This window comes from Nipponia nippon, unplaced genomic scaffold, assembly GCF_047370975.1.
Source record: "Nipponia nippon isolate SJK-2023a ecotype South Korea unplaced genomic scaffold, ASM4737097v1 scaffold_9, whole genome shotgun sequence".
Lineage (NCBI taxonomy): Eukaryota > Metazoa > Chordata > Aves > Pelecaniformes > Threskiornithidae > Nipponia > Nipponia nippon.
Window position 1 is genome coordinate 34,890,775 of NW_028262413.1, and position 13,688 is coordinate 34,904,462.

At 35.8% G+C, this 13,688-nt stretch overlaps 1 protein-coding gene across 3 annotated transcripts in view; it reads right to left on the reverse strand.

The window, feature by feature from the left end:
* Positions 1-13,688, reverse strand: part of UNC13C (unc-13 homolog C) — a 262,536-nt gene that overhangs the window by 187,789 nt on the left and 61,059 nt on the right. The window lies entirely within an intron of this gene.

The window sequence follows — 13,688 nt, forward strand, 5'->3', positions numbered from 1 at the left end:
AAACTTGCTCTGAGGTGTCTTAAGGGGAGTAAAGGATATGAATTGTCCTCCTTGTCTGGAAACAGCATGGCACTGTATGAAATATTACGGTCCACTCCCACACCTCAAGATCCGGTCTTTTCATTACACAGTTTTTCTTCACTGACCTTACTATTATACTCATGTTATGGTCAATAATAAGCACTAACTACTGATTAATATTCAGCAGCCAAATGCGCCATGTTAAACAGAGCCCAAGCAAAGACGGCAAAAGCCTGGTTGGCTTCTGGAATCCTGGAATAGAGGATGTAAACAGACTTATTTGTTTTCCAGTTGTTACAAAATTGGGATATAGCACAAGAGCAAGCAGAACAATAATAGACAACATTCTTCATCCTTCCCAAAGTTGCTGCCTGTTATTTTATAAAAGGTGAAATATTTGTGGAACATGAATCACATTTTTAACATCTTGTGACTTCTTTTTCTTCCAGGCTTATGCCTTAAGTCAGAGTATTAAGAGTGAATTAAGAGCAAGCAATGTCTGGAAGCAAAAGAATGCTCAATGAGACTGCATGCAATTTTCAAGGCATGCAAATGGCATCTCTCAGAATATTACAAAACTCTCACTAAAGCCAAGGCTGCCTTGTTTTCACGTATTATTAGTAGAGGAAGGAACCATCCTGGGACACTTCAATATCAAAGGCATGTTTCTAGATGCAGAAACCACTTGTTAACCATTCAGCTCTTACACTGAATGTTTGTAACCATTTGTTGAACAAGATTTGAAGTGTGACTGCCTGCCTCCTCTGCAGACACAAAGATGGCTTTTTAAGTGCCCTCTTACACAAACTTTACTCAGATGACTTGGACTTTCTTCTCATTGAAAAGACTTCAAACCAAGAACATATAAACAAGCTAAAAGGCTTGTTTACTGGCTCAGCCTACAAAACATCAAGAAATAATGAAGTTATCATTGGAATCTGGAACATTTCCATTCATTTTAAATAAGGTTTAACTCTTCTCTGTAGAAGAATCTTGATTTCATTGCCAGCCATATATATGTTTTACCCATTGCCTAACCTATGTTTTTCAGAGATAACTGGAAGTATTATTCATAGCTTCAAATTCAGTACTCAATTTATTTAAACCCAGTTTTTGACAATGCCATAGTAAATTAAAAAGTTGTACTGTTACAAACACACACAGATCTGCTAAATGGAGCAGATTTATGTTCTCTCATGCGAGTTCCATTCCATCTCAGCTATATTAGTCATATGATCTGTTCATCAGTTTACAGCCTACCATTGCTCTGTCAAATGCTCATTTTCTAAAATTGTACATCTACACATGAAATCAAGTTTGAGTCATTATAGGTCTCATCCATTTCTTTTTGTAAAGATTTGCATTGGGTTGTTCTTACTGTTTTAAATCAGTGTGGGTTAAAACTTCTGGAAATAAGGACCAGTCTTTTGAGAAGCACATAGGACTAAGTCAATTATTTGAATGAGCTGCAAGTTGTCACTCAGTGATCTTTCTGGATTTATCCAGGTCTCCCAATAAACCATCATGACTCCATTTTTCATTTTGACTTTGCTTGTTTATTGACTTAAATCAATTTATATGATAAAGTTGAACACAGATGGGTTAACCCATTCTAACCCATTCTAAATATAAGGAATCAAAATGAAATGTTACAGCAGTAAAGTACAGACTTTATGCTAGATGGTTATAGAGCAGGAAACTGGAAAGTGTTATGGATTGTTAGACTGGAAATAAAAGAAATTGTTAATGGGTTCATTCTGTAAAGAAAGGACACAATGACATTTCCTTCAACTTTTTACCCATAGCAAGTCTGAATATAGAATTTTGTCAATCAGCTTGATGGTGAACAGGTAATTTGGATTGATTTCAAGGATACTGTTTATAACAAAGCATTGTCAAAATAAAACTTGTCAGTTGGAAGCATCAGGTATAAAGGATCTTATTCCCAAGTCTAAAACTAACGTGTCAGGTAGAAGGGGGGCGGAGTGGGCTGGGTTAAGGATGATTGCTTTTTAAATAATGCAGTGTATTTTAGTTACATGTCTGAGCACCAGATCCTTATATATTCCTTTTTTTTTTTCATTTTATCAAATCCAGCCATCTATTTTTATAAAGAAAGAAAATTGAATCATCTTAAAAAAATAACGTCAGTATTTAAAAAGAATAGCTAGATCACTGCTGACCTTCTGTTCAGATCCCAATAAATGAAGCTGTAGAGCAGCACCCCTCTCCATTCAGTGGTAGCTTTGTGGATGCAGACTGTCCCCCCCAAAAAAGCAAGAAACAGGCAGAACCTTTATGCTATTAATCAACTACAAGGGGCCTGTGTGTATTGGAAGGGGACACGGAAAGAAGATGAGACTAAAGTCCAGTCTCCCTCTGTAAAAAGGCATACGGCAGTTCACGTTCACAACACCAAGACAGTAGGGGAAAGAAAAACAAACCCCAAAAGTCTTTTTCTGCAGCTATACCACTCTGCAGTACTGCCAAAGTAGTCACTATGGCCTATAAGCAGCAACATCTATTTGTGATATGCAAAATGCTTCACAGAAATGAATTAATCACACGACAAACAAAATGTAAACAATCCACTTTGCAGCCACAGAAACTGAGACTAAGAGAGATTCTCTTATTATCAGGAACATAAGGAATCAACAACAGAATAATGAGAATTCAGATCTACAGATTTCTCAAGTATGGTTTTTGACTAGTCTTATGGTTGCCTGAGAATAAGGTTATCCTGACATAACTGTACTTACCATCACTGTATGTCTGTTGGGCAAAACCTACGCTACCTCTCTTTAGACAAGCATAACTGTGTGTACTCCAGATTGCTTCATTAGTTTACTGTAACAGCAGCATTACACTGACAATCATCTCAGATGACCTAATTCAGAAGAACTTAATTTGGAACAATTATCTGCTCCTTTATATTCTTCTTAAATTCTCCTTATATTCTTAAATACTGACATTTTTGACCTGTGTTATTGGTGAGTCTCTCAAGGTAAAGTGATACTCATCTTAATACTGCACATATTACATAGATGACCTGCCTGCAGACCCTGGCAAAGAGAAGGACAACAGCAAGAAAGCAGTTCTGCTTTCTCTTTTGGATAATTACTCTTTGTTCCAGGAATTCCTCAGGTTTTCACCAGCAGAGTTTTGCCCTATCCTATCACCCCCTCCAACATTCACATGAGACCATGGAATGCTATCAGCACTCTCTCCTTTTGGCTAGAAAGCTATTCCTATTGCCTGTCAATATCATTTGGAAAGTTCACTATATCTGCTTATTTATCTGGTGATATTTCTTTATGGGTCCTGCTGTTTATGTATTTAACCACCATGAAACATGCTGCCTTTCTGTTTATGGGGAATGTTACCAACGCAACTAACCACCAAACTGCTGTTTCAAACCCCATTAAAGAGAGACTACAATCTGCTTTTTTTTTAACCCACAAGGTTAACCTACTGCTGTCCTGAAGAGCTTGCACATATGCTCATCAAGTACACTATGGAATCCAATCTAAATATTTAACAGTCATACTGCAAGACTGGTCATTCATAGCTGTTACTTGACTTATCTGTTCTTCCAGCATACCACTTAAGTTTAAGGATAACAACAGATACAAGTAGCACGTGCTTAAAACTGACTTTGGCTCGTGATTTAGAACAGCACCTGAAACAGAAACCATATATAGAACTTTGTATATTAGTGAATTAACTCAGTGGTTTAACAGTTACCTGCAATTAAACTACTTTATAATATATATAAGCCTATTGTCTTCAGGACAGCTTAGAAGAAAAACGTGAATTCCCAGCTAGCTAGGATGGTAGTTATTCTGGAGAGAAAAGTCATCTTCATTGCTCCCCTACTGCTATGACCACTATGGGAAAAGAGAGGATTTTTTTGCAGAGTCAAAGATGTTTTTTCCTCAATTACTGTTGAACACAGACATGAGTTGAAAAAAAATAAACACCCTTATTTTGCAATAATTTTTCTTACTTTTTTAGTTACACTATTCTCTGCTTCTTTGTGTATATCTGTAATATTTGCATTTCTCTCTGAGAAGTCTTGTTACAGCAACCATGAGGCTAAAGTTGCCAATCAATTATTTATTAACTACTAATAAAATCGTTGAAGACATTTAGAACACTTTATTTCTTTAGAAACCGTTGTGTATTATGGTATTTATATTACAAATAAGAAAATTATATTTGAAGCAATTGTCCTTAAAGGACAATGGCCTTGAGTAGAACTAAAAATTAAAAACAAAAGGAAGACATTTGCCAAATATAGTAGATTAATACTTAAATGTAAAGAGCTATTGAACAGATTCCTAAAGTTAAAATGTGCTCCATTTGGAAAGCAGTAGATAACTTAGTATAGTGTAACTGAATATATTAATGCACACAGGGGTTAAGAGACTGCAGATGATTTAGAACACAGTTTCAATATTATTTGGCTAAATGTACTAACATTTTTTTCTTTAATGTTTCTAGTTGTTTCCTCAACTTTTTAAATGAAAAGGAAAAAAAAAAAAAAGAGACTAATGTATAAAGGAGGAGGCAACAGTGAACCTGAGAGTCCTTTTCCCCCCTTTTGCAGCTGTATATATGATGTATACTATCCTACATAAACTTATTTTTAGTCAATACTCTCACTTCAAAAGCTGCTAAGATTTAGAGATAATTCCACTTAATAGTCCATTCCTATTTAAATGCAGGCTACAAAAAGAACGGAAAACCTGGAGAGGGAAAAGTTATTTGCTGACAATATGGGGATAATTGTGTTACTAAGCCAGTACCAGGCATATTAGCTTATAAGTTAGACTATTACATGTATGCTATTATGTCAGATTACCACAAATATACAAAAGATTTACTGTATAGAGTACAGAATAATCAGAACCTATTTAATGCCTTTAAAAAATAGAAAGCATCAATATGCATTTGACCAAATCTCAGCTCTGTCCTTAATTTTGTTCTGTGTTTTTAATTAGGAGTTTTCTTTAGAGCATTATACCCTGAAAGCCCAAAGTGATTTAATTTACACTGAAGCATAACACATATGCAGAGGATGTATTTACAGTATACTGAGCGTACATTCAAAGTCTCATATAATACTAACATTTCAAACTTTTCAGCAACCTTGAACAACCTCTATAATGATTCCATCAGAAAATATTTTTAAAAAATCCCTCAGTTTTCTTCCAGGTATAGAATTTTAATCCTCTAATTGTACTGGCCTGAGCCTTGGGATGGGTAATTCTCTGCCCTGAATCAGATCTCTTTTGGAAAGAGACCACCATAGAGTCTGTGACCATGTGTGCACTACATCACTCTATATAACACAGATTATTTGAGAAAGCTGTGATTTTTTTTGTTTGGTTGTTTTTTTGGGGGGATTTTTTTTTTTAAAACTACTTACAAAAATTCTCTGCGAAATGTTTAGATTAAGGGAACAACTTTAAATGGGCAAAATGTTACTTGTAAGTCCTCTGGATCCCATCCTTCCCTCACAAAAAGGTTTTAATTATTTTCTAAACAGTAGTTAACTAATAATTCCATTAAATTTTTAGAACATGAAGTATAAAATGGACAGTTTTTGATAAAGAGGTCTTTCATTCAATAAATGGTAGCAATCATCCATGACATTTACATTTGAAAAATGCCACAAGCACAAACCACTACACCTACTGTTGACAGCAACATACACTAGGATGAGTAGGCACACACAGATAGAGACATGCTTGCTAAACACCTGAAATGACATTCATTGATAAGGATGGTAGATATTAACCATAATTTTAAATTTGCTGCAAAAATTTTATAGGAAAAAATTCTCTGCTTTCTTTGCTTCAATATACTGACAACTATGGCGCGATACTTAGATTTCCACCTGAAAGTAAGAACCTCTGCTTTAGAGCTGTCAACCTAATTGAATGAAACAGATCAGATGAGAAAAACAAAACCTGTACAAGAACCTTCTTAGGTGCCAAAGAATTTTTATGCTTCAGAGTTTCTGTTTTACTGTAATGGTCTCACAAGGCAGACTAATAGGCTACTTCATTCTTCCTAGATTTTCACAACAGTACAGTTAAAAGAAAATTTGGAATTTTCAGTCATCCTCAATAATTTAATGAATTTAGAGATATTCTGAGCTATCAATCTTCTCCTCCTTATTAATAATCTGGAATCCCAGTACTTCACCTGTGATTTCCTTAGTGTTTCCACAGCAATATACAGTCATTATGATAATGTTGTGCTGACATCACTGCAGGATCAAGCAAATGGTATAGTGACAGAAAACCTTTATACAACTCTCTTCAGGTTGTGTAAATTCCACTGAAGAAAAACTAATTTATCTTGCATCATGACTTCTTTCTATATGAAAGGCCTTTGAGATGACAGTTAACCATAATTTCTATCATAATATCCTTTACAATAGTAATTTATGATGAACAAAAGATGTTTTAACCTTAAACACTTTCCATTCTTCTTAATGCTTCTAGACTCAACAGCATTCTCTCAACACTTTTCTCAGTATGTTGACTTATATGGTAAGAATTACACTGATTTTTAGGACATTCAAATGTGTCAAGTAACCTTATATTTTCAATTGCCAAATGATAGTTGTGTATTACACTAAATGAAGGCATCTATTTTATATAATCACCAACACTTCATTCAGGAAACAAGCATTGTATTACCTCCTCTGTGAAAAATAACTACAACTTTATGATTAGAGTTTATTTTCACATCAGAAAGCAACTAAATATTGTTACACCAATGAATGCTTTTAAAGCACAAGAATTCCTGTCAGCCAAGGGTTAACATCAGTATTAAGATGCTGGAACTGATATTAACCCTTTTTGTATCAACATGTTAGAAAAAAGAATCTTACTTAAAACCGGGCTGCATTCAAATTAGAAATGAAACAATGTTTTAAGCAATTTCAGGACTGCTGAACAACTAGATGAGCATTATTTTTAATGTCTTAAATGTTTTAAATACATTTTTACTAGACATGCCCATTATAAGACAACTATTAGTGTCCTCAGTTTAAGGGCACATTGCTTTATATTGTATTTCACTTATTACACACAATCAGTAGTCTGTTGAAAGAAAATATTATTAAGACAAAAATGCAATAGGACCCAGGTGACTAAAGAAAGTTGGGGGTTAATGAATACAGCCAGATTTTTATATCTGCATAATTCTTCCTCTTAAAGCAAAATAAACCATCTCATAGTAAGAAATTAGTTTCAGCTGCTATTACTTGGCCTCTGGAATTGCAGGAGGCAAAATACTAATGTTATCTTCTTGAACCTAAAAGGATGGATAAAAAAAGTATTAAATAGCTAAGGGGTGTTTTTAGGTTGTGGATTGTGGGAGGTACATGAGAGAGGGTATTTAACACATAGGTTTAGCTGTGGAACAGAATCAAGCATGTATTCTAAGCAAGCTGCCTCTTCAAAAGAAAGCTGCAGGGTGTTCATCTTGAAGATTAATCAAGACCCAGAAATACATAAGCATCTGTAAAGCTCAATTTATTACTAATCCTATCATGAACTAGGAAAAAAGTACTGGCACGTATAAGCAAAACATACTATATTTTCACCGTGTATTCATATATCTAAATTATTTAATTTATCTTTTTATACCAATTAAAATGTTCTAACTTACTGTGAAATCAAATACTATACTGTCTTACTCAACTTATATGGTGAACTTACCAACGTTACAAAATAAACCCCCCACTTTTTAATGAAGTGTTGATTCTTAAGTCCACAAGCCCAGACAGTTTCATCAACACCGTAGCATTAGAAAGCAAATCAGTTACAAATCAATGCATTGCATTAGCTAGAACAGTGGGAGGTACATTCAGAATGAAAATAAGGACAGGAAACAAAGGAAACAGAAAAATGTATGTAGACTAGATAAAAAAAATACAAAGAGGATACATACCTGGATTAAATTCTTCTTAAAAATAAAATACAAATTACATACCACCATCTTTATAGTATTTTCCATTTATGCAGAAATACGGTACACAACTCCATTACTATTTTGCCGTTCTTTCTTCAGCCTTAAAAGCAGTACAATGCAACATGAGGCTGCTTCTCAGTGATTCAACTCAAGTGCAATCAGGCATGCTGTTAGTCCGCAACGGTATCTGTTCTAAATTCCACTGTATTCCCTAGGCAGCATTAAATATTTTTTTTTACTCCCTCTCCCGTTCCCCCCCACCCCCCCCAACTTGTGCTAACAGCTAAGAGTAATCACGGTATTAGCTACTAATTCATTCTGCAGCTCAGCTTTACTTCTCCTCTATAATAGCAAAACAGGAGTCAGTGTCCTACTCCTGCTCAAATACAACATCGACATGAGAGAACAGTAACCATCCTGGTGTTTTATGTGCTGGTAACTTCACCCGTTGCTGTTTTCTCCTGCCACTGCTTCTGAATGCAGTATTCGCTGCAATAGCCACAGCCCTCCTGCGTGGAAGGCAGCCCCTCTGCTTCACAGATAGAGTAAAATAGGCTTACTGAGAGCCCTTGCTCACAGAAACAACACATGCAGTGCATCGTGAGAGCTAGCAGGCGCATCAGTGGCCACAAGGATAACAGTGTGAGATAGTATCCTTTGCTTGGTAAGGCCATGTTTCACCTAACCTTTTATTTATCAGTCTGACATGACCCAGAGAAACAATTGCATAGCTATTTCTTTCAACAGTGCTTTCATCAACAGCTGATGATTTTTGGTAATGAATCTGCTAAATAGATTCATAACTATTATAATTCCATGATTATTTAAGGATGCTCCAGATAATAAGCATATCACTGTTTTCCATTAAAAGTATTTTGTATGTTCCCAATTAATACCTAGAAATAGGACTCAGTCATTTGTTTACTGGGATTCAAATAGCAGAATGGATTATTATTGTGCATGCAGTATGTATTCTACATACAAAGTATACACATAATCTAAGTGTAAAAGTTTCACAAAACATGCCTACATGCATAAAATCACAGGTATACTATTATCCCCTTTAATCTTGGGAGATAGCAGCACTGAAATGCCATATAAAATACTAAGTTTTCAGCTAGTAAATTATGTATGTTTCCTGTATAAAAATAAACAAAACTTTGGACTTCCTGGTAATAGCTGACACATTTGTAACAGAGAAGCTGTAATTCAGTTTTTTTACTTCAAAAATATATTAAGGATACCTTGAATAAAAGGCAGCACTTAAAAGTATTTAACAATTTCTAGTAATGCTATTTAAAGCTTATTTGTTGTAGCTTTCACTTTCTGCAATCCTTGTATTATTGTTAGTAATGAGATCTTGGGATACAATGCTTTTTAAGTACAATTTATAAATGGAACAAGTCCTAGAATAAAAATCTCTTACATACAAAGATAAAATTAAGATTTTGGGGTTTCTTGTATGTCATTGTAAAAATAATTATGGACCATCATATTTATTATGTCCTGCTGAAATGAATGCAACCAATAAATACTCCATTAATTAGATTTATAGTTAAGAACCAGATGAATGAATGCTTCATTATTCAAATCTTCTTGTAGTTATTAGCCTGTGGCAATTACTTAATATTCTGTCTAAACTTAAACAAACTGGTGCTTCAAATCTGCCACATTGCATGCCAACAAAGAATACGATAAAACTTTTATGTAAGTGCACAATAGGAAATATTCCACTGATATCAATACTCAAGTGATACAGTCCTAATTACATGAGATGTAACAATAATGCCTCTCAAAATCAACAGGACTACTCATGTAAGGATTAAAAAAAAAAACAAACCAAAAAACTCAGGCAGCCTAATGAAGCATGGCCACCCACAGTAGATACACACTTACAACAGAAATAAATCGTGTTTTTATCAAGATGAAGCAAATGGTCTTGAGACTACAGACAGTAAAAACAGTAAATATTGGGAATGTTTTGCAAAAATATAAGGTTTTGTCATTTAATAAAAAACTGTTTGCAAACAATGTTAATTCATAACAGTTAGACTAATGTCATCTTCAAGCAAGTTCTTAAGTATTGACCCTGTTTATACTAAGCTGTTACATTACCAGATGGTGAATGTTTCAGTTTGAAGCCACTTATTTGACAGCCCAACATAAGCAGGGAATTTTGCTCTGCCAAATATATCATTCAATGGATATTTAAGAAGGAAAAACAAAACCAAACAAAACCAAAAACCAATCCGAAGACCTTCAGAACTAATTATGACTTTTCTATGCTGGAATTAAAATTCCATATAGAACTTGCCCAAGCCAATAAAATGCTGACTTTGCTTGTAATGATACTGACCCATCAAGAATCTAGTTTTGTGTGTAAGTACATACTAATTACTTGCAGCTGGAGTTACCCAAATTCATTTTCACAACAAAGTTATGTTGTACCTCTGTTCACATGATCCTTACATAGACACGATGTTAAGAACTTTGCATAGTAAATATATGAGCAGAGGTTTTCATTCTGTATGGTAGCTAAAATTCTCACAGTTTGGTAGCCCAGATACTTGTAAGCCAATGACTGGAATAAAATTACTGTGCATCTTGAAGAGGCATCCATGTCAGCCTTCAATAAACTAACACAAAAGAGCAGTTTGCACACATGGGCCATGGGCGTTTCTGTGGTTACTTGCCAGTAACCTCACATGTTGATGAAGCTGGCCGTAAAGAACCACACTTTTAAGGGGTCACACTGATTGTACTTCACAAACAGTGTTAAAGATATAACTCCTACATGTAGAAGGAACAAGGAAAATACAGAGTATGTACAGAGATGCTGCAATTTGTTACACACTTCTAGCCAATCCCTGTATCTTAATGGAGAAAAACCAACAAAACCCCACCAAAATCAAACACTACCCCCACCCACCCAAAATAAAAACCTAACCACACCCCAAACAAAAAACCCAAACTCTAATGGGCAGCTATAAGCCTTCATGAAGAGAACAGCTATTCTGTGTGCCTGTTTCCAGGATTATGCGACCATGACTTTCAGAGATGATTCTCGGAATTCTTAGGAATGAAAGTCTGTCCGGTGAAAACATTTCAATAATTTCCATCACTGTTTTTAAGTAATAGAACCAGTGTTAAATGACATATAACTATTACAGATATTATTTGATTATTTCTACTGTTTAATACTTATATTGAAATGGCAACAATTATAAACTGCTGGAAGAACTTCAGAGTAATTTACATTTCTTGAAGGATTTCAGCCTGAAAGTTGGAAAAGCTGTCACAGAATTAAGCTATCTTTCTCCTGCCGCCCACCTCCCTGGTCTGCTTAAGGGATGGATATTTCTTCCTTTTCATTAAAGAAAGGCAATAACTGTGTCAATTCTTAAATTTAAGCAATCAGTTCTTAAATCACAATATTCTGACGTAATCGGAGGTGTCCAGAGTTGGGGGGGGTGTGTGTATGTGTGTGTGTGTGTGAAATTAGGAAGAGTAGAAGGGAGGGTTCTCTAAGTCAGTCCCTCTCCGAAGCCACGCTAGCGGCTGTCGGCCGCAGAGACGCAGACCCCGACCCCGCCCGCCCCGCGGACCGCGGGCCCCGGCAGCCGGCACCGACCGCGCCGCGGCAGCAGCCTGAGGCGGGCGGGGAGAGGAGGCGGCCGTGCCGCTCCCAGCGCGCCCCCTGCTGGCGCGTCCGCCGCCTCGCCCGGCCCCGGCCTGCGGCGCCTCCGGCCGCCGCCGAGCAGCGAACGGTGCCGCACGCCGCTGTTGTGGGTGCTGTTGGTTTCAAACGAGGTGGTTACAGGATCTAAGACAGCGACGCTGAATTAAAGGAGGCGATCACATTGCTTTTACTGACTTTTGTTTTAACCCGTGGAAAGTTCTCACGTCTACAGCTCTTCATAGAATTTTTAGTCTATTAAAAATACAAAGAAATGTATAGACTACAGCATCCCCACCCTATTTTTTTGGAAGCACACGCAGAGTTTTAAAGATATTCTTCCCCATACAAGACATTTTTTTCTACACAATGATTATTTTCTGTACTGTAAAGCTCAGTGTTTCCTCCTAAAAAGGAGACTTTATAATAAGAAGGGAAAAGAGGAAATAACTATTCATGAGATACAAATCTTGATATTTCATAAGTGCATGGAATCCACCCGTGAGCTGTTTCAGATTTTAATTCAGATGACTATGATAAGCGTTTTGGTGTTTCTGAAGTTATGAAGGCCAAGGCCATTTCTTATTCTGCACTAAACCTTTTCCAAACACTGTTTCCTTAAACCAATTGCTACATTTACAAAATTATGCAGTTTGAATTCCATTAAATGAAGTAAAACCACTTTTGAGATTTTTTTAATAGCAATTAATAGGGAACAGGCAAACAATTTAAAAACATTATAACAGCTTCTTGCCAACTGCAATTTCAACATACAGTTGGTCCTGATTTCAGAAGGAATCACAAGATGGGATCACAGTGAAAACCAAATATGCGGCAGGGGGAAAGCCCAACAACAACAACTAAAAGTAAACAAAAAATCAAGAAAGGCCAATAACTAAGCATATTTGAGGAGGAAAAAGGAAGCTTTCTCCCCATCCCGATATATCAAGCACCCAAAGTCATGATGTTATGCATTTGAAGTGGTAACTTAAGAACAACATATATTACTCCTGAAATTTAATCCTCCCATTGTGTTCTTTCCTTATGACTATTTTGTTCATTGTTGCCCTCTAGGAATGTGTTCATTCTAGAGACTACTTGTTTTTCTTGTCTAAGAAAGTGGAACGTTTGCTATAGAATTTTTTAAAATCAGGAATCTGACTCAGTTGCCACTTCTCATGTAAGGAACCATTTTTAAGTTTGATGTTTTGCCTTCTATTATTGTGTCCCTTTATGCTTTGCCATAATTACAACATTTTCTGCAGTAACTGACTTCTTACAGATACTACTATTAAAGCATTAAACTCTTCATTAACCACAGAAAAGACCATATTTCTGTTTCTAAATATTAAATCAGACTATTGTTCTACTAAACTGTCTCTGATTCTAGAAGAAAATACCAAAAGTTTCAGGGGAATACGAATCTTCATTATTCTTCCACAACCGCAATATATCTAATTGTGCAGTTTTGTACTTTCTGCAGAAGAATGTGCTGATCTTTACGGAAATTAATGCAAAATGGTCAAGGACTTACATAAGCATTATATTTCTGGAATATTCTTAATTTTTTTTCTTTTATCCTAAAATTGTCAATTATCAGCTGCATTATGCAAATACTTATTTTTACTCTCTTAAAATTATATATAAACTTATTACTGGTGCTATTGGCAGGAAAGTATAATGAACTCAGAGTAATATAATTTGTCTGCTTTTTCACATTTCCCCCCATTACACAAGTCAATTTTTATTATTCCCTCTTAAATGTAATTTATTTCTATTGATTCTTTACACCTCGGATCCAGATAAAATAACCCTCACAATATGCAAGTGCTGCCTCAGATCTAACTATATGCATTAGTCTTTCCTGGCCCTCTCCTGTCTCAGGTCTATCAGTGCATGCACTCTAGTCCCAGCTGGGAACTGACTGTTACCTTCAGACTGGGGGTTCAAGTTTCTTTGATCCTGGGGGTTCAAGTTTCTTTGATCCAAGGTCTCCTCA